This window comes from Lontra canadensis, unplaced genomic scaffold (assembly GCF_010015895.1).
Source record: "Lontra canadensis isolate GAN:19392208 unplaced genomic scaffold, GSC_riverotter_1.0 scaffold12, whole genome shotgun sequence".
Classification (NCBI taxonomy): Eukaryota; Metazoa; Chordata; class Mammalia; order Carnivora; family Mustelidae; genus Lontra; species Lontra canadensis.
The window spans coordinates 11,254,771-11,273,110 of NW_022631006.1; the positions used below are offsets into that span (position 1 = coordinate 11,254,771).

General features: G+C 38.1%; 1 protein-coding gene across 7 annotated transcripts in view; it reads left to right on the plus strand.

Moving 5' to 3' along the window:
• GABPB1 (GA binding protein transcription factor subunit beta 1) overlaps positions 1-18,340 on the plus strand; it is a 67,237-nt gene that overhangs the window by 13,546 nt on the left and 35,351 nt on the right. The gene's annotated exons all lie outside the window — the stretch shown is intronic.

Below are 18,340 nucleotides of genomic sequence, written 5' to 3' on the forward strand. Positions count from 1 at the left end.
AGAACAGCTTTGTAATGACATCATAATTTTATAGTTAAATAAGGACATTGGTATACACAGATAGAATGTAGATAGAGAAATAGAGAATGTGTATCTGATAAATACATAGCTTATGTGGGGATCAGGAACTTAATTTATTAGCATGGTTCTATCTGATTTAATTATATCTTTTGGTATCTGAAATTCAAAGAAATAAAGATAGTTTTGTATAAGGATGTGATCTTTAGGGTAGCTGAGATTATACTGTAATATTGAAAACTATTTAAACTGGTTTAGAGAAGTTTATAGTAGAAGATTATTTTTTATATAGCACATTTGGGAGTAACTGTATATTATTCAAGACAAGGAAGTTTAACCTAATGAAGAAAAGGAGTCCCAGCATTCTGAGTGCTGCCTAAAACAAGGTCTTGCTATATAGTTTGAGATTTAAAATTGATTTGAACGAGTTCTATTTCAGAATCTGATTTTGAGGCCTTAATTTATCTATATAACTTTTACCTGATTTCTGTTTGGCCAGAGTTTTTTTTTTTTTTTTTTTTTTAAAAAAGGAGGGGTGAGGGAGAAGCCCAAATAAAACACATACATGCCAGGACTTGCAGATGGATTTAGTAAATCTTTTCTAGGTTTATGTTAATAAGGATTTGGGTGTAGAATAGCAATAAAATAAAGCTGTTAAGTAATTCTTGCTTGAGAATAGTTAAAATTTTAACCATTTTTTATCTGAAGAAAAGACATTTTGCTGGCAACAGCTTTCTTTTAAAAATTACAATAGTGGGGGTACCTGGGTGGTTCAGTGGGTTATAACCTCTGCCTTCAGCTCAGGTCATGATCCCCGGGACCCGGGATCAAGTCCCGCATCGGGCTCTCTGCCCCCCCTTAACCCCCGCCTGCCTCTCTGCCTACTTGTAATTTCTGTCAAATAAAAAAAAAATCTTAAAAAAAATTATAGTAGTATTATATGTATAAACTTGTAACAGTTGGAGATGGTCTTGCTTTAGTGAGGGTGAAACTGTGTTGTCACCACCAACCTAAGCTTACCTGTTCACCACTGTCTTTCTCCATACTGCAGTCCTCTGGTGCTTTGGGAAACATAATTTGAGAAATGCTCATTTGGGATTGGCTACGGTTTGGGCTTAGATGGATTCTTAAATCTTGTGTATCTTTGTTGTGTCCAGTTGAGTGAAAGAATGGTAATAGCACAGTGTATAGCAATTAACTTTAAGAAGCATTAGTGTCCTCAGTCAGGGATATTTTACCCCTGAGAGACATTTAGCAATATCCAGAGACATTTTTTTTTTTTTTAATGTCATAAAATTGGGGACAGGATGGTGCCACTGGCATCTAATGCGTAGAGACCAGGGATGCTGCCAGATAACTTACAATGCATAAAAAAATCTACAACAAAGAATTGTCAGACCCATTATGTCAGTAGTACTGAGGTAGAGAAATCTTTAGTTAGTTGAATACCAACTATGTGTGCAACAGTGTTATAAAGTACCTATGGGTATAAATGGCACTAAAAGAAAGCCTTGTTTATACCTTTAAGAAACTTATAACCTAGGGGCACCTGGGTGGCTCAGTGGGTTAAGGTGTTGCCTTCCGCTCGGGTCATGATCTCAGGGTCCTGGGATCGAGTCCAGCATCGGGCTCTCTGCTTGTCAGGGAGCCTGCTTCCCTCTCTCTGCCTGCCTCTCTGTCTACTTGTGATCTCTCTCTGTCAAATAAATAGATAAAATCTTTAAAAAAAAAAATTGGTCAGTTCCTTTAAAAAAAAAGAAAAACTTAAAACCTAGCTAAGTCATCTCGAACTTGGTAAGTCTGTGACTAAACCCTTAACACCTGACCCACCCCATCCCACTTTGCCCACCAAAATAATCCCACCTTTAACCAAGTTATTCAAACCAAAAATCTAGATGTCACCTCTGACTCCTCTTTTTCTTGTACACTGATATCTAATACATAGGGAAGTTCTGTTAGCTCAATTTCAAAATAGATGTTACCTCTGGGTAATGGTGGGCTAGATTATTTACCCCATCCTCTTCTTGAAAAGAATTGAAAATGCTGGATAAGATGTATAAATACCACCTGAAGAGTTTTGAAGAACTGGAAAGATAGGGGAATTTGGTAAACCAAATTCTGGAAGAAAGCCCAAACCAAGAGAGGTTAGCAGAATATCTGGAGAACTGAAGCCACTGTTGGCCTGAGTATGTTTGCAGATTTCAAGAACTTTAGGTTTCTTTTCATCACACTTGTGGGGAGAGGTGGACAAAAATCAAGATTCAAAGCCTACCTGACATGTGGACATGTAAAGTTTTACAAGAGATCCTACCTAATTAGGCTTTGACTCAATATGTCTACACCTGCAGGAGAAGGATAAATCAGAGCTAATTCCTGTTCCCCTTTCATTGTTTACTTTCCAGCCAAATATGAAGGGACTGCAGGTTGGTTTGGTGCTGAGCAGAGCAGGAGAAAAAAGAGAAAAGAAGTCTCTGTATAAAGTTGTGGCCATAGCCTAGCAAGGAAAGGGAAATTTAAACCATGACTTAATTTAGGGCAGTCCCTCATTTGTAGTGTCCTCTAGGTGCTTGGCAGAAGCAAATGCAGATGTTCCCTGGAAGAACAGTTGTTCATTTTAGACGTCTCTACAAATAATTTTTTAAGGACACTGACCAGTACGTGGTCAAAGATAAGCTGGCATACGAGGAGACAAGGAAACATGAACAGAAACAACAGCAGAAACAGTTATTCGTGGACATCATTTATAGAATTAGAAGATACATGATAAAAGAACCATGCTTATGGGAGTCTGGGTGACTTAGTTGGGCGACTGCCTTCAGCTCAGATCATGATCCTGGAGTCCCAGGATCGAGTTCTTCATTGGGCTCCCAGCTCCATGGGGAGTCTGCTTTTCCCTCTGACCTCTCCCCTCTCAGGTTCTCTCTCTCATTCTCTGTCTCTCAAATAAAAAATAAAAATTAAAAAAAAAAAAAGCCATGCCTACTGTATTTACAGAAATGGCAAATTCAAAGACAGAAAACATGAAACTATAAAAGGATATCAAAACAGGATACAAAAGTTCTGATGAGTGCTAATTAGGATAAAAATAAATCCGTATCTAGACACATCATAATGAAACTGCAGAAAACCAGTGACACAGAGAAAAATCTTAAGACTATCTGGAGAAAAAGAAGATAACCACCAAAGGAGTGAGAATTAGACAAACAGGTGACTTTTCAACAATAGCAATGGAAGTCAGAAGATAATAAATGATGCCTGCAATACGAAATGAAAAAAAAAAACCTTGCCAACCTAGAATTTTATATCCAGTGAAAATATCTTTAAAGAACGATGGTGAAATAAAGATATTTTGAGAAAAACAGATTGTCACCAGCATCTCACTCATTAAAGATAATTTAAACCGACACTCTTCAGTAGAAGTTGCTGTGATGACGGAAATATTCTTTATCTGTGCTGCTCAGGATTGTCTTAAGCCACATAAGGCTGTTGAGCACTTGAAATGTGGCTAGTGTGATTGAGATGAAGTCTTAATTAAAATAGCCACATGGGGGCGCCTGGGTGGCTCAGTGGGTTAAAGCCTCTGCCTTCCGCTCAGGTCATGATCCCAGAATCCTGGGATCAAGCCCCACATCGGGCTCTCTGCTCACCAGAGACCCTGCTTCCCTTCCTCTCCCTCTGCCTCCCTCTCTGCCTACTTGTGATCTCTGTCTCTCTGTCAAATAAATAAATAAATAAATAATCTAAAAAAAAAAAATAGCCACATGTACCTTATTAGTGCAGTTCTATAGGATATACTTTGGGCGGGATGAAATTGATTATGATGTGGGAGGAAAGAATTGTATGAAGGGCTGAAAAGTAAAGAAAGTAATACATGTTTGGAAAATGAAAGTGAATCTTGACTGCATACAACAGTAAGAATGTCTAATGGATTAAAAGACAAGGCAATAGCAGAAGGGGAATAAGTTGGATTCTAGGTTCTAAGGTCTTTGTGTTGTCTAGGAGGATAAGTTTTAAAAAAACCCTTTGTATGGAAAGCTTTAAATATGTAAAAGCAAAGGAGAGTATAATGAACTCCCATGTATTCATTACCCACTTTCAACAATGATTAATTCAAGACTACAGTGGTTTCTTATACATTCCTCAGTATTTTGAGAAACACATCTCAAGTATCAATTATTTAATCCATAAGTAGTTTTTATCTCTAAAAATATATAAACCTAAACTATAACACAATTATATCCAGAAAAAAATAAACATAATTCCCTAATATCGTTACATATTTAGGCAGCATTCACTTTTCCTTAGTTATCTGCAAAATGACTTTTTTTTTTTTTTTAATGCAGCATTCACCTTTATTGAAATGTATTATGGAACAAAAAAAAAGGGAAGTACTGAACATCTAACAACAGGGAACTTTATCAGGTATTTCCTTAACTATCCAAGATGATTATTTTAACATTTATGATTTTTTTGTAGGGCAGTTTTAGGTTTACAGCAAACTTGAGGGGAAAGTACAAAGATTTCCCATACACCAACTGCCCCCATACATGGATTACCTCCCCCATTATCAGTATCTGCCACCAGAGTGGTACATGTGTTACAATTGATGAACCTACACTGGCACATCATAATCACCTAAAGTCTGTAGTTTACATTATGATTCATTGTTGGTCTACATTCTTTTGAGTTTGGGCAAGTATCTCATGACATGTGTCCATCATTATGGTATCATACCAAATATTTTCACTGTAAAACTTAAAAAAGTTTTTTAAAAATTTACATTTAGTTTCTTCAAATTGGAATCCAAACAGGGCCCATGCATTGTCATTGGTTGATGCTTGCTTAGGTATTTTAAAACAAGATTTTGATTAATTTTAGACTTTAATGCATGGTATAATTTCTAGGAAATAACTACAAGAACAAAAATAGAGAATATAACTTCCAAATCAGTAAGAGAAATAGGTAAAATGTTAAAAAAGAATCAGTCCAGAAGAAGGCAGGAGAGGAAAGAACCTGAACAGGTAACGAATAGAGAGCACAAAATTAGATGCTAGATTTAAACTTAGATATATAATAATTAGAGATAAAAAGTTTAAATGATTATGTAGGTATCATCCTAGCCTAAGGCAGTATCAGCTCGTGCCTGGAATAATTTCCTAACTAGTATTCCTGCCTCAATCCTTGCTTTCCTCTATGAACTACCAATATAAAACAGTAGTAATTTAAAAAAAATATAAATCAGCTCCTACCGTCTTTCCATAATGGTACACATGAATGTCCTGGCAGATTCTCTCAAGAACATCAACAGTGCCAAAAAGAGGCAAACACTAAGTTCTTGTTAGCGCCTACTCCAAGTCTTTGGTTTTTTGTTTTGTTTTGTTTTTTAAGATTTTTATTTATTTGACAGAGATCACAAGTAGGCAGAGAGGCAGGCAGAGAGAGAGGGGGGAAGCAGGCTCCCTGCTGAGCAGAGAGCCTGGTGGGTCTTGATCCCAGGACCCTGGGATCATGACCTGAGCTGGAGGCAGAGGCTTTAACCCGCTGACACCCAGGTGCCCCCTTTGTCTGGTTTCTAACTGTGATGATGAAGCATGAAGCATGGTTACATGGGTGCATTTGAAATCATTGATGATGACAGAGCTGGGAAAATTGTTGTAAGCCTCAAGGGTGGGTTGAATAAGTGTGGATTGATCAGTCCCAGATTTGCTGTGCAGCTCAAAGGTCTAGAAAAATGGCAGAATAATCTGCTCACAGCCTGCCAGTATGGTGTCATTGTACTAAGCATTGTACTAATCATGGACCACAGAGAAGCAAGACAGAAGCATGCAGATGGGAAAATCCTGGGATTCTTTTTCTAGGGATGTAAAACATATGTGCAAATAAAATGCCTTAATGGACAACACACACACACACACACACACACACACACAAATCATATCACAACACTCTCCTGTTTAAAACATTCCAACAAATTCCTAGTAAACTCAATGAAACCCAGGCTTCTTACTAGTTCCAAAAAGCCCTGTGTGATGTGGCTCATGCCTGTCTCTCATTTCATATGCTGTCCTTTTTCCCCCTCGCCCAGGGCCCTTATACTTGCTGGTCCATCTCCCTGGATCATGAGGAACAGTAGAATTCCTAGTTCTTAAAACAGAAAACCCCCAAACCCCCAAACTTTAGTTCTAAAATCTGAAAACCATGTCTGGTTAATTTAGCAGAAAAGGAATTGTCACAGAAGAAACCATTACCAGTACTGTCATTGGAATCTGCTTCCACTCTTGCCATAATGGATTCAGTATACTTATTGCCTTTTTTTTTTTTTTTTTTTTTTTGCATTATCTTCTAAGTTAAAGTCCAGCATGGATGCTTCTTTGTTGGAAGGAGGTCATAAGACTAGCTGTATGGGGGGCTGGGGAAGCAAATACTTAGCTTCACTAATAGGTGAAGGTTCTGGCTTCTTTCAGGACTCATCAGAGGGGAATTCCCTGGGTGTATGAAAATGTTCTGATGCTGAGCAGCCAAAAGAGTGACCTGTCCTTCATGATGCTTTTCTCTGGAATCCTTCCTTGCTCTCCTTCCTCCCTTAATTCATGTTTCTACTCAAATGTCCTCTCCTCAAAGAGGCCTTTCCTTAACTTTGTCTAAAATGGTTCCCCATCTCTGATCCAGTATTCTCTTTTCTTAACGTGCCTTACATTTTCTTCATAGCATTTATCCTTACCGGTACGGCTATTATTTGTTGGTCGATTGATTTCTATGCTTCCCCCAAGAACACAAGCTCTGTGAGGGTAGGGACTTGTCTTTGTTCATTTTCTGTTGGCACATATATGCTCAGCAAACATTTGTTTAATGAATGAAGGGAAACATGGACTATGGTATAAATCCCTGAGAAAATTTAAAGGGAAGCATAGAGTAATTAGCTCATTTAAAGAAGGCTTATTAGAAAAAAAGAAATGTTTGAAATGGGCTGTAAGTACCAGATTTGCAGAGAAGATACGTAGCCATCAAAACTGGGCAAGTAGCACAAGGGAAGAAGGCATTGGGTCTGGAATAAGGTGAGCACATATTGAATAAGGAAGAATTGTTTAGAATCTGACAGCTGCTGGGGTCCTGTATGAAGTGGGAGTTGAGAAAAATGGACGAGGTGAAGGTGCAAGGTTGGAGCAGTTGATGAAGGCCTTGAACTGTGAGGTGATCTTTTGGCTTGATTTCTAGAGAGTAAAAGATTACTAGTTTTTCACTATGGTATTTTCATATAGTACTCTGCAGGTATAAAACAGAATGAGGTAAATCTCTATGGAGAATTTCCCAGTTATATATATTAAATGGTGGGGGGAGCAAAGTGCAGAACAGTGTATGTAGTATGCTCTTTTGGTGTAAGAAGTGTGTGTGGGGGGGTGCCTGGGTGGCTCAACGGATTAAAGCCTCTGCCTTCGGCTCAGGTCGTGATCCCAGGATCCTGGATCAAGCCCTGCCTTGGGCTCTCTGTTCAGCAGGGAGCCTGCTTCCCTTCCTCTCTCTCTGCCTGCCTTTCTGCCTACCTGTGATCTCTGTCAAATAAAATCTTAAAAAAAAAAAAAAGTGTGTGTGGGAATAAGAATACATAAACTAATTCGTTTCTTTTGCAAAAAGAAAGACTGATAATACAGACCAGAAACTAATAAAATTGTTACCTGGTGGTGGGGGGAGAGGGTGAATGGGAAAGATGTGTAGGAAACAGGAATGGAAGTAAGATTTCTGAGTGTATTTGGTTTTGACTTTTGAATTATGTAAATGTTTTTACACATTCAAAAATTATAATTAAATGAAAATAAAAATCTCTAAAATGGAGAACAAACTTGAATAAATGAACCTATGTGTATATCAAAATAGTTGCTTAAATACATGGAGGAAAACACAATCTCAAGTGACTTTTGAGCTCAATATCAAATGGCATATATGCTAAGGACAAAAAGAACTGCAAGAAATCTTTTTTTTTTTTTTTTAAAGATTTTATTTACTTATTTGAGGGAGAATGAGTGAGAGAGAGCATGAGAGAGGAGAAGGTCAGAGGGAGAAGCAGACTCCCCAAGGAGCTGGGAGCCCGATGCGGGACTTGATCCTGGAAGTCCGGGATCATGACCTGAGCTGAAGGCAGTTGCTCAACCAACTGAGCCACCCAGGCGCCCGAGAACTGCAAGAAATCTTAAACTTCACTCGTTTTATTGCTAGTTATAGTATTGGTATTTTTATTTTTATATCATTTGATACATGTTGTAGGTTAAAGCCAGTAAGTTTTTATGCTTATATGTTAGAAACCAATAGAAATATAAGTATAAAATCAAAGAAGCTAAGCAAAAAGAATATAGTGATGTACTTGAACTATAGATGTCAGTTTGAATTCAGGATTTAATATATATATATATTTCTTAATTCCACACAAATATGTATTTCTTTCTTAGCTCTGTCCACTGAAAGGATATAGAAACATACTATTACTTTGGTAGGTATATTTGTATTACACCAATTTTGGTCTTTAAATACTTCCATTTAGAATCCTCGAAGAAATGACTGATTCCAGTACTGGGGCAGGGAACATACTTAGTGAACCTGGAACATCTTGTGCCAAAAGCAAGAAAGATTTCAAAGACACAACAAAAGTCTACCCAAAGAGGCCCTTGTTGACCAAAGTTGGGACAGTTTGAACATAAAGGAGAATAAGGAGAGTAATTTGAAATAATATATAACAGTTTAAAAAAACAAGGCAAATGTAGATGGCTGTTACACCTATCCTTTTCTCTGAAAATTGGTAATTTAACATTTGAACTGCTTTTTTAGTAGAAATGTATTACAGTTAGTGAGGAATGCCAGATGATAAATATAGAAAGAATTACAGAATCAAAGTCACAATTTGTTACATCCTTTTATGAAATATTTGACTTGGGCCAGGATCATTAGTGGGTGCTGAAATTGTTAGGCAAAAGGTTCATTGGGAATTGGATACTTGCATGGTCCCAAAATACTCCACAGAGTACTAGTTGGTCTCAGAACAATAAAATTTTATAGTGGAAGGATCGGGCTATTACCAGCCTAGTTATTAATCCTAGTATCACTAAAAATGAACTAAAAAATATGTTCTTCCTGATGTGATTCAGTATCAACTATAGTGCATCAACTGAAGGTTTTTGTACCAAATTTAACTTTTCAGGCTAACTTTCAGTTTATAAGAAATATGGGTGATGAAAGAAATTAAGTACTACCTTGGGTGAAGCAATCAGAAAAATACAGAATGTGAGATACAGATAAACTGGCCATTTAATGTCATGGGAGAGGAAAACAAGGGTGGGGTGGTGGGGGGAAGGGAAACTGTCCGAGAATATAATTAATCTAGATATATAACAACCAAATGCAGCATGTGCCAGCTGTAAAGTACATTTTTTTAGAAAGGAGTAGGATGAAGCAAGATGGCCAACTTTTAATTTAGAATGTGGGTGATGGGCATATGTGTGTGTGTGTGTGTTTGTGTATACACACATATATTCATTTATATGCATACACATACTTCTCTATATTTGAAAGATTTTATAATAAAAGTTAAACATATTTTTCTGTTGATGGACACTTAGGTTGTTTGTAGATTTTTTTTTCTATTATAAATAATGTTTCTGTAAATGTTCCTATACATGTTTCCTCTCTTTGCGTGCGTGTGTGTGTGTGTGTGTGTGTGTGTGTATGTGTTAAGGAGATATGGCAGCTTCCTAGTAGTGGAATCCTTGGATCAAAGGGTAGACATACCTTCAGTTCTTCTGGATATCAACAAATTGTTCTTCAAATGGTTGTATGGAAGAGGACTTTAGATAAAGGAATTATGAGATATATGTCTTCTCTACTAGGTGATGAATTCTTCGAGGGTAGGGACCATGTAGAGAGACTCATACAGAAGTATTTGAATTGAATGAAATTGTATTTTAGTGAGATTGCTTGGCAGTAGGATGCAGAAATTAGAGTTAGGTCAGCCAAAAGGCTATTGTGATGTTTAAGGTATGAGGCAATGAATGTGTAAGACTAGAGGTAGTAGAGAGGAAGGGATGAATATGAGAAAGCTTGAAGAGAAAGGATCAAAGTGTAGGTATTCTTATTGTTGGGGAGGATATTGATAATTCACTGTTGTGAATAGTTTGTTGGCTGTATTTTATAGTAACTAGGTAAGTTATGCTTCCCTATTAATTCAAAACCATCTACTGGCCTAGTTCCAATAGAGTTCTAGTCTTGTCTTCATCTTCTGCTTGTACTCTTCTTAAGCCTCAGTCTCTTCCTGGGATAAATCTGTGTGATTAGAAGAGACTAGTAGTTGAATGGGGTAAAGGGGCAGTGGGTTGCAAAGAGAAGTTATGTAGTAGTATGGGTAGAATTTATGGGTAGCTTCATCCCCAAGTGAGTTTGTGAAGTTTTCCAAGGACAAAAGATACCTTCCTCTAGTTTTTAGAGGGAAAGTCTATCCAGTGTTATAATAGGGATAATTCATCAGATAGTTTTTCTTAGAGAATGTCCTATCTATATCTTATATTCAAATGTCGCAGCTTTTTGTAAATCCTAAACTTGGTGCCTGTAAGCAGTTTGTTTTTTTTGTTTGTTTTGTTTTGTTTTTAAGTTTTTATTTTTTGAAGATTTTTAAAATCTTTTTTTGAAGATTTTTAAAGATTTAAAAAATATATATTTTTTTTTCCTAAAGATTTTATTTATTTGACAGACAGAGATCACAAGTAGGCAGAGAGGCAGGCAGAGACAGAGAGGAGGAAGCAAGCTCCCTGCGGATCAGAGAGCCCGATGTGGGGTGATCCCAGGACCCCGGGATCATGACCTGAGCCGAAGGCAGAGGCTTTAACCCATTGAGCCACCCAGGCACCCCTAAAAAATCTTATTTTTTAAAGATTTTTATTTATTTTAAAAGATTTTGTTTATTTATTTGACAGACAGAGATCACAAAGTAGGCAGAGAGGCAGGCAGAGAGAGGGGTAAGCAGGCTCCCTGCTGAGCAGAGAGCCCCGTGTGGGGCTGGATCCCAGGACCCTGGGATCATGACCCGAGCTGAAGGCAGAGGCTTCAACCTACTGAGCCACCCAGGCGCCCCACATTTTTATTTAACAGAGAGCACAAGCAGGGGGAGTGGCAGGCAGAGGGAGAGGGAGAAGCAGACATCCTGCTGAGCAGGGAACCTGATGTGGGGCTTGATTCTAGGGCACAGGAGCTGAAGGCAGACGCCTAATCAACGGAGCCACCTAGGTCCCCCAGGAAGTTTTGATTAATGGTTCTAGAATAGCTCTGTCCAACAGCAATATAATGTGAGCCATATATTTAATGTTTTATAGCAGCCACATTAAAAAATAAACAGATGAAATTAATTTTAATAACACTTTATTTAATCCCACATATCCAAAATACTACCATTTTAACATGTAATTGATAGCAAAGTTATTAATGAGATACCTTACATTCTTTTTTGGTACTGGTGTGTTACACTTAAAGCACAGCTCCATTTGGACTGGCCACTTTTCAGTGCCTAGTAGCATTATGGCTGGTGGCTGCTGTATTGGACAGCTTAGTTCTAGATAGAACATACTCACTTGTAACCTTTGAATTCAGTTTGGTACTGATTTGACCCATGGTCATTATGGTGACCATGAGCTGATCTTGCTTCATAGACTGTTGCTGGTTATTAGATAAACTCTGGCTTCCTGTCCACACTTTTTATACGAATGTGGCAGGTGCAAGAGTGATTTTTGAGGGTCCCAGACAAAGACATTATCCAGATTTACAGATTATGTTCACAGTTTTCCCTTTAGCCTGAGAAAACATAGAACTGACCTCATTTTTTTTGGATCAGATCAGTCCATTTGAGTAGCTGCCAATAAAAAGAATATTCAGGAGAGATCTAATCTCATTCATTTGTGAAAAATTTAGTTATAATAAGGCTGAGAGAAATTCAGCGAGTATTTTATTGTTACTTCCTAGAATTTGTGAAGCTGTCATTTTAATTTGCATTTAAAAATTCAAATGTTATATGACTGTTGGTTATCCCAAGTATTTCTGGAGTTTCTGCTGTGTGTCTGATGTTTATTTATTCAATCAGTGCTTGTTTACCAGGCACCATCATTCAGGCACAGTGAAAACAAGTAGCCAATGTAGTGTGGTCTGATAAATGCCATTATAGAAGAGAAACTTAAGATGCTAGAAGAATACACAGGAAGGACACTTCATTTAGTTTGGGGGGATCAGGGAAGGCTTCTCTGAGGAGAAAAGCTGAACTCTGAAGAACAGGTAGGAATAAATACAGCAAAAGTGGGCATGGAGAGAAGAACATTCTTCCTGGCAGAGGGAATGTTTTGTATAGATGTCCAAAGGTGAGAAAAAAAGCTGAGTAAAACATGTCTGGAGTATAGAGTTTAGTGTGAGGAGGTGAGTGGTATAAATGTGGAGATGGCAACAGACGCCAAATATGAAAGGCCTTGAATCTAATGGCAAAGAGTTTGAGTTTATCTGAGGTAACTGACAAGGGGCCTGAATTCTGTTTAAGGATGACTAAGAAGTTTGGTAGCAGAATGGAGAATGAATTAGAGAAAGGTAAGACTGTGAAGCATAGACACTAGTTTGAAGTTGTTCTAGGAGAGAAAGGATGGAGGCATGAACACAGTTTGTGGCACAGGAGAAAAGACTGTCAACATTTATTTATTTATTTAAAAGATATTATTTATTTATTCATGAGGGACAGACAGACAGACAGAGGCAAAATCCCTATGGAGCAGGGAATCTGACACAGGGCTCGATCCAAGGTCTCCAGGATCACGATCTGAGCTGAAGGCAGATAGGCAGATGCTTAACTGATTGAGCCACCCAGGTGCCCTTATTTATTTATTTATTTATTTTTAAAAAGGTTTTATTTATTTGACAGAAATCACAAGTAGGCAGAGAAGCAGGCAGAGAGAGAGGAGGAAGCAGGCTCCATGCTGAGAAGAGAGCCCGATGTGGAGCTTGATCCCAGGACTCTGGGATAATGACCTGAGCCTAAGGCAGAGGCTTTAACCCACAGAGCCACCCAGGTGCCCCTATTTATTTATTTTTGAGAGAGAGAGAGTGAGTGAGCTTGAGCAGGCACAAGCAGCAGGGGAGGGGCAAATGGGGAGAGAGAAGCATACTCCCTGTTGAGCGGGGAGCTTGATTCAGGGCTCGATGTGGGGCTTGATCTCAGGACCCTGGGATCATGACCTGAGCTGAAGGCAGACGCTTTACTGACGGAGCCCCCCAGGTGCCCCCTACAGATATTTACTGAGGACCGAGACTCTATCACTGGAAAGATGTAGAAGCATTTAAGAGACATTTAGGAGGTAAAAATGACAGGTCATGACTGATTGGAATCGAGGTGGGTGCAAGAAGGGGTCCAGAAGGATTCCAAAGTTTCTGAACTAGGGAACAAGCCACGACTTAGACAGTTTGACTTTTGAAGTGCTTGGCATCTGCTGGTAGAGGTATCTATCCAGTTGAATATTAGGGTCTGTCTAGCTTGGATGGAGGCCTGGACTGAAGATAGATTTGGAAGTCATCAGATAATCATGGCTAAGAAAGATAAACTTGCTAGAAGATAGAACGGTTGTGTTCCTTCTGGAGGTTCCAAGGGAGAATCTGTTTTCTTTCCTTTTCTAGTTTTTTCAAGGCTGCCTGCATTTTTGGCTGGTGCAGTATCCCCCCCCACCATCTTCAAGGCTAGCAACTATAGCAACTTCAGATCTCTTTCTCTCTCTCTCCTCTGATCTCTGCTTCCTTCTCTCTGATCCTGACCCTCCTCCATCCCACTTACAAGGACCCTTGTGATTACTTCAGCCCATCTAGATTATCCAGAATCTTCCTATCTCAAGATCCTTCCTTTAATCACACCTGGAAAGTCCTTTTTGCCACATAAGCTAACATTCACAGGTTCTGGGAATTAAGATCTAGACATCTTTGGAGGGGGGCATTATTCAGCCTACCATACGTCCGTGTAGCTAGTAAAAAATATGTTTTTATCTGTGTGCATTAGAAAGATGTCACTGATAAAACAAGGGGATCCCTGTTGAGTGCAAAGAAGCAAGTTGCAAAACCACTATGATATATCCCTTCTTTTGTTTTTTATTTGTTTGAAAAGAAGCATTGTGCCTGTGTGTTTTTTTTTAATAGGCATAGAAAAGATTTAGAAGGCTACACACTAAACATTTAAATAGTGGTTATTTCTGGGGAGTAAGACCAACAGGAAGTGTGGGGATGACTTTGAATTTGAGTTATACATTTTTTATATAAAGTGAACATATATTTGTTTATTGTACTTTTATTTTTATTAAAGTATACACGTATGAAGTTGAAAAGTAAAAAAAATACAAGGTTTATGGTCAAAAACAACAACCTTGAGTTCCTTGTGTTATTCCTTCCCACCCCAGAACCTTCTTTCCAAAGGCATCCATTCTCTTTTTGCTGTTTTTTCCCCCTAGTACTTCCCTCCATATTTCTAAATAACCTGCTTATGCTCTTTATTGATTTTTCTATATATATATATCTTTGACTTCCCAGTTATGAAGATGAAGCTTTGGCTATCTTAAACTAAACCACCTCTAAGCATATTTTTCCTTATTCTTCATCTTTTTTTAAAGATTTATTTATCCATTTTAGAGAGAGAGAGAGAGAGTGTACACACATGAGCCGGGCTTGGAAGTGGGGAGTAGGAGCAGAGGGAGAGAATCCCCAAGCAGACCGCCCACAGAGAGGGGAGCCCAGTGCAGGGACCCTGATTCCACCACCCATGAGATCACAACCTGAACTAAAACCACGAGTTGGACATCCCCCACTGAGCCATCCAGGTGCCCCTCACTCTTCATCTTCTTAATAGAAGTACACCAAAAATTTTGCTTGGATGATGATGATTATTATTATTATTATCTTCTTCACTAACCCATGCCATGTGTGTAAACTGGGATTACATTTTCTTTCTTGTGTAGGTTTTTTTTTTTCTTCCCTCTGGAAAGTTATGTACTTTTTTCTTTTGCTTACTGTTCTTGTATCCATCATTAACCCATGTCAGATTCCCCACTGGAGATCCCATTCTTTTTCTGGGAGTCTTATCAGCCTATCTTTTCCTTGGAGACCTCCTTCTGGAACCTCTGTCCTCTGATTCCAATCTGGATTTGCTTTCCAGGTTTCTGGTATAGGACCTCTTGGGGTCTCCTTTATCATCATCTTGAGGATCCTCTTCCACTCTAGTTATATTGGATCCCTTATTTCCTGAAGCCCTTGATTCTAGTTTTTGTTTATTCTTGGTCTTGGAGGAGTACATCTTCTGGTGGTTTTCTGAAACAAGGGTCTATGGGAGATGATTTTTCTTTAGAGACTTTGTTTGAAAGTGTCATTTTTAAGTTAAAAAAATGTAAAAAGAAAAAAAAAAGCCCACTGGACAAAATGGAAATGGGAGAAAATTCCAAATATACCAGAGTTCATATGATTATTTTTTCTTCAAAGGAATCGCAGAGAAAGAGATTTGAAGGGCATGTTCTTTTATATCCCTGCAGATTCCCAATGTTCTCTAATTTAGAACACAAGAGTTAAGAATATGGGTCTTATCTTTAGACTAAAACTAGTGCTCTTTGGTAAGTCCTTTTATTCTTTGTCTCCTTTGCAAAGTGGAGACCATAACTGTTGGGGTAAGTCTGTTTAGATTATATGATACTATGTAATTATTCAGCAACATGCCAGGTACTAGTTTTATTATCCAAGTTATTGTCTTTTTTTCTCCCTTCTCTTAAAATAAGATTTTAGAGAGAGAGAGGGCAAGAGTGGGGGGCCAGAAAGAGAAATAGATTCCCTGCTGAGTAGGGAGCCTCACGACATGGGGCTTGATCCCAGGACCCCGGGATCATGACCTGAGCCAAATGCAGAGGCTAAACAGACTGAGCCACCCAGGCGCCCCTATTTCCTTACGAGAATGTAGGCAACTAAATTCTCATGCCCAAGAATATTTTCATATGTACAGTTAAACACATGGTTATAATATGCTTAATTTTAGTCACCTTTTACGCTTTTACTATTAATAACTTTCAACATCTAATTTCTTACATTAAAAATGTTTTTTATATGTAATCTTATTTTGGTGAAAAGCTTTTTAATAAAAGGTTTCTGTGCTTATTCATGTATTTTTAACTAGTATTCTTTACAACATTTTACTTGTCTGATTTATAGATCTTTTACTTATTTATTTATTTTTTATTTTTTTAAATTTATTTATTTATTTGACAGACAGAGATCACAAGTAGGCAGAGAGGCAGGCAGAGAGAGAGGAGGAAGCAGGCTCCCGGCTGAGCAGAGAGCCCAATGCGGGGCTCGATCCCAGGACCCTGGGATCATGACCTGAGCCGAAGGCAGAGGCTTTAACCCACTGAGCCACCCAGGCGCCCCTATAGATCTTTTAAATGCAGGATATGAGATATTCATTTTTTTCCATTCATTTTTTCACTGAAATGACATTACTAGATGCAACAAATTTCTATTACTTTTAGAAACAACTAATAAAAGTTTATTTTTAATTACAGGAGTAATATGTGCTCATTATAGAACACTAATGAAATAGAGAATAAATAGGAAAAAGGGAAAAATTTCTGATTTTCATTATCATGGTATATTGTATATTGCTTCTGGATGCTTTTCTATGTACTTCTCACATAGTTAGGATCATGGTGTGTATTCACTTTAGAGGCTTGATTCTAATACTGTTGCATATTATTTATAAATCTTAAATGACTGTAGTACTGGTTATCTTTTAGACATACATACTGGAATATTTACAGATATTTGCTTCAAAATGTGTGTGGGTGGGAAATGGGCTGTCAATAAATTGGTAATATTGAAGCCAGTTGGTGGCTGTGTGGAAGTTCATTATACTGTTGTGCCTGTTCTTGTGTTTGCTCAAAATTTTCCGTAATAAAAAATTAAAAAAAAAAAACCTTGCAGTATCCATTATGATCTATCTTAATTTCTTTTCTTTTCTTTTTTTTTTTAAGATTTTATTCATTTATGTGACTGAGATCACAAGCAGGCAGAGAGGCAGGCGGTGGTGGTGGCCAGGGGAAGCAGGCTCCCCACCGAGCAGAGAGCCTGATGCAGGGCTCGATCCCAGGACTCTGGGATCATGACCCCAGCCAAAGACAGAGGCTTTAACCCACTGAGGCACCCAGGCACCCCAATTTCTTAAAAAAAAAAAGTTTTTAAAAATTTATTTGACAGAGCATAAGCAGGGGGAGCACAGGCAGACACAGAGGGAGAAGCAGGCTTCCCGTGGGGAGGGAGCCTGATGATGTGGGGCTCTGTAACAGGACCATGGGATCATGACCTGAGCTGATCAACTGAGCCACCCAGGCACCCCTAATCTCTTTTAGCTATTACTTGTATTAGGGCATTTCAGTTTTTCCCTGTTATAAATAACATTACTTTTAATATGTTTCAGATAGTTTCGTTGTGATAGATTTATATGAGTGGGATTATTAGGTCAAAGAGTATGATCATCTTAAAGGCTTTTGATGCATATGTAGTACTAAATTGCTTGGTGGAAAACTTTAGAAGAGTTTTAATGGATTTGTAATTGTTCTCATTGAGCATAGGAATGATATTGCAAGTTTATGCTAAAGTTTTTAATGAGGCAATCAAGGTTTATTATTAAGTGTATTGTAATAGATTATATTTTCTAACTTTTTTTCATATTCTTTTTTAGGAGTGCTAGTAACAATTCATATAGAATTAGTACTTTACAGTTTTATAGAGAGTTTTCATTTCCAGTAGATATTATAATCCGCAAACAGCTCTGTGAGCTAATAATTATAGAAATTCAAAACAAAATAGACTGTAAGCTTTAAAAATATAATTATAGGGCACCTGGGTGGCTTAGTTGGTTAAGCAGCTGCCTTTAGCTCAGATCATGATCCCAGGGTCCTGGGATCAAGCACTGCATCAGGCTCCCTGCTGGGTGGCTTAGTTGGTTAAGCAGCTGCCTTTAGCTCAGATCATGATCCCAGGGTCCTGGGATCAAGCACTGCATCAGGCTCCCTGCTCAGCCGAGAGCCTATTTCTCCCACTCCCTCTGCCTGCTGGTCTGCCTACTTGTGTTCTTTTTCTGTCAAATAAATAAATAAAATCTTAAATAACAAATGTAATTATATTTAGTAATTCCTGTTACCACTAGATGGCTCTCTCAGCATGTACTTTTAAGGAAAAGGAGCTAGTTTGTGGATGTTTTGAAATTCCCCTGTAGATCTAAAATTCATATTATTGAAGTTAA